Here is a 4188-nt window from a genome sequence, read left to right on the forward strand (position 1 = left end):
TAGAAGGAATCAACAGTAGACTAAATGATACAGAGGAATGGATCAGTGAGCTGGAAGACAGAGTAGTGGAAACCACTGCCGCTGAACAGAAAAAAGAATGAAAAGAAATGAGGACAGTTTAAGAGACCTCTGGGACAACATCAAGTGCACTAATATTTGCATTATTGGGGCCCCAGAAGATGAAGAGAGAGAGAAATGTTCTGAGAACATATTTGAAAACATAATAGCTGAAAACTTCCCTAACCTGGGAAAGAAAAGAGTCACCCAAAGTCCAGGAAGTGCAGAGTCCCATACAGTGTGGGACTGTACCTCTGTACCCAATGAGGAACACACCAAGACACACTGTAATTAAAATTACAAAAATTCAAGATAAAGAGAGAATAAAAGCAGTGAGGGAAAAGCAACAAATAACATACAAGGGAACACCCACAGGCTGTATCAGCTGATTTTTTAGCAGAAAATCTGCAGGCCAGAAGGGAGTGGCACGATATAGTTAAAGTGAAAAAAGGGAAAAGCCTACAAGAAGAATACTCTACCCAGCAGGGTTCTCATTCAGATCTGATGGAGAAATCAAAAGCTTTACAGACATGCAAAAGCTAAAAGAGTTTAGCACCACCAAACCAGTTTTACAACAAATGTTAAAGGAATTTCTCTAGGTGAAAAAGAAAAGGCCACCACTAGAAACAAGAAAATTACAAAATGAAAAACTCACCAGTAGAGGTGAGCTCACACACAAAGTTAGGAAAGTTAAAAGTATTAAAATCACCTATATCCACAAATAAGCAGTTAAGGGATACACAAAACAAATGTAAAATACAATATAAAAAAACAGTAATCAAGAGGGGAGGAGAGTACAAATGCAGAGTTTAAAAATGCATTTGAAATTAAGAGATCAGCAACTTAAAACAATCATGTATATACAGATGGCTATATAAAAACCTCATGGTAAGCACAAACCAAAAACCTGTCGTAGACACACACACACACACACACAAAATTAATCCAAACTTAACATTAAGATAGTCATCAAATCACAAGAGAAGAGAACAAAAGAAGAAAGGTTAAAAAAAAAGGTAGGAAGTCCTTCTCTCACCGCACTCTTTCAATAAATCCAAGTCTCTTAAAGTTCTAGACTTTGATTCAGGATTCAAGGCGTAGAATTTGGCTCAGAATTAAAAGTCATAGAATTTAATTCATGCAACTTTCTTCACTTGTGTCAGGCATGTGGGTGGTGGTCTTAATAGAAATGGACTACGATGCACTGGGTAGCAATAATATCACATAAAACCCTCCCACACAAGACGGCACAATACTGATTAACCAGATCAGAAAAAACATTCCACTGGACAAACCAGTATACCTACCGGTCTAAATATCACTATTTTCAAACTGCCCATCTTGTAACAGTCCATAACATTTATCAACTCTTTGAAGCCTGAAACCTTATGTATTATTTACTTATTATTTATTAAATAAACAATTTGTTTATTTAAAGAAAGAGAACAAAAGACGGCAAAAAAAAAACCTACAAAAACAAACTCAAAACACTTAACAAGGGGGGTCTACGTGGGCACTGGCACTGCAGGTAGCAGGGTGGGGTTGTCATGGCGGAGCTGCAGCAGCTCCGAGTGCAGGAGGTAGTGAACTCTATGGTAAAGAGGCTGGAGAGAGAGAACATTGGAAGATGCAGGGCCTCATGTTCCAGTGCAGCACCGGCTGTTGTGAGGACAGCCAGGCCACCATGCAGCAAGTGCACCAGTGCATTGAGCGCTGCCATGCACCTCTGGCTCAACGCCGGCCCTGGTGACCAGCGAGCTGGAGAAGTTCCAGGACCGCCTGGAATGGTGCACTATGCATTGCAACGACAAAGCCAAAGATTCAGTAGATGCGGGGAGTAAAGAGCTTCAGGTGAAGCGGCAGCTGGAGAGTTGCGTGACCAAGTGTGTGGATGAACACATGAACCTCATCCCAGTCATGACCAAGAAGATGAAGGAGTCTCTCTCATCCATTGGGAAATAGATGTCTGCTATTGGCCATCGGGTTTGAAGGCAGGAATGTACTTAAAAAGAGGAATGAGGATTTGGGTTTTCTAAGGAAAGTTTATGAATGAGGAAATTAAGGATGGCAGCAAGTTTAAGGCCTATGCCACTTGCCTCTGGACACTGGTTCCTTTGTGTTTGAATCCTAGGAAGTGAAAAAACCTGGTGCTAAAATTTGGGTCAGAGATAGCACAGGAGAGTTTTTGTGAGCCTGAATTTCATGTGAATTTCATGAGCCTGAATTTCAAGTGCTTTTCCTGGCAACAGGGAGCCTCCCTTGTACCAAACCAGAGCCCTCCAAGGTACCAGCTTCTCTTAGTACACAGATACCAGCAGGCTGGCAGGTTCACCTGACCTGCTTATGAGCTGGTGGAATGTGAGGAGAGGTGTTTCTATTTGTTGCCAATCTCCTGTTTACCAGAAGGATCACTACAACATTTTCCACAAACTGGAAACAAAATCCATGAGGTCACTAATTTAGAAGGGGAAAGGGGGCTTCTGGGGATTTGTTTTGCTTGGTTTTGTTTTACATACAAGGGCATGAAGTTACTTTTAAGATGTAGAGTTGGGAGAGGTAGTTTGGATAAAAATTTTGAAAGGGTCCTTGCGGATATTCATTTCTGCCGTCAAAATGTGGATGCACATTTCTTAAAATTCTCACACATGACATCTTTCAGCCTGGAGACCCTGCGAAAATATAAGAAGTGCTATCATACTGGTAGGGGAAGCAAACCTTCTGTCTAACTGGCAGCCATGATGAGCCCTGAGGCTGTCTGCAGCAGAGTCAGCTGAGTGACAAGACAATCTTGCAGTGACACTCACCCTTGAAGGGAAAGGGGATTGTGATTGTGCTATATGCCAGTATTAGAAATGAACAGCAAAAGAGGAATTGTTAGCTGCTTAATTAAGAGTTATGAAGTACTGGCTTTGGATAAATCTGGTTTTCATAAAACAAGTAGAATGAAAGCCTAAACCCAGTATTGCTTACTTTGCCCCTTGTAATAACAGAGCTCTGTTGAAACAATCCCTTGGCAACACAAAGGTCAAAGGAGAAAAAGTCGGCAACTCAGGGGCAAGCTGTGACTCCTTTAGAGCAAAAAATGGGACAGCCCTATGTTACCAAATACCACTTTGGCAACATGCATTGTTCCTGCCCCAGTTCTGGCACCTTATCGTTTTATTAAGGACCTTGTGTTTTTACCAACTTATTACTTGATAATATAGCCTGTCTGTTTGCTGCTTCAAGACTGTGATATATTTTCCTAGTGGTTTGGTTTTAAAAATAAATAAGACTTAATTTTTCTTCCAAAAAAAGAAAAAAAAATTTAACAAAATGTCAATAAGAACATTGGAGGGCATTATGCTAAGTGAAATAAGTGAGAAAGACAAATACTGTATGATATCACTTACATGTATAATCTAAAAAATACAAAAAACTAGTGACTATAACAGAAAAGAAGCAGACTCACAGATATAGAGAACAAACTAGTAGTTACCAGTGGGTAGAGGGAAGGGGGGAAGGGCAAGATACAGGTAGGGGATTTAAAAAAAAAATTTTTTTTTTTAAAGGAAAAAAGAGAGTTGGTAGTTGAGACACACTGCAGCCATAACTTTTAGATGTTTTTAGATTCCAGTCTGAAGGTGAGGAGACTAACTTTTTCCCAAGGGAAGTGTAAATCTTCTATATGAATTTGGAGGGAAAAGCCTGCTGATGCAATCTGGCCTTGGCCAGAGGCAATACTACCAGCTATGCCCTCACAGCGTGATACTGGGTGATACGCATGGAGAGAATCTGAGCTATGTTTTATGGTTTACGGTTGGGCAAATTAGGCATTTGACAGGCAGGGGAATATTGTTTGGAACTTTGCTCAATAGGAGGCCATCATTACCAAAGCCTCGATGCCAAAGAGAAAGCTTGTTAATTCAGCTTTCCTTGATGGCTAATAACTTCTAATAGTCATTATATGGGTTACTTGGTCCTGCTGGGTCCCAGCATGTAAGCTTCTTTCTGATCAAAGTTACCCCCATGGGTAGGCTGTGGTTAAACGTTTTAATTTCGGTCTTCATGAAGTTCTGTTATCCTAGTCCAAGAGATTGAATTGGCAGTCTCCAACTTCCTTACCTTTTTTTCAACACAAGAATATAATTT

General features: G+C 40.4%; 1 pseudogene; it reads left to right on the top strand.

The window, feature by feature from the left end:
• The first annotated feature begins 1524 nt into the window (after positions 1-1524).
• Positions 1525-3191, top strand: LOC149748560 (TIM double twin CX3C motif protein pseudogene; annotated as a pseudogene).
• The last annotated feature ends 997 nt before the right edge of the window (positions 3192-4188 follow it).

Source organism: Delphinapterus leucas, chromosome 8 (genome assembly GCF_059928025.1).
Source record: "Delphinapterus leucas isolate spDelLeu-1000000601 "Yukka" chromosome 8, BTC_Dleu_Yukka2, whole genome shotgun sequence".
NCBI lineage: Eukaryota > Metazoa > Chordata > Mammalia > Artiodactyla > Monodontidae > Delphinapterus > Delphinapterus leucas.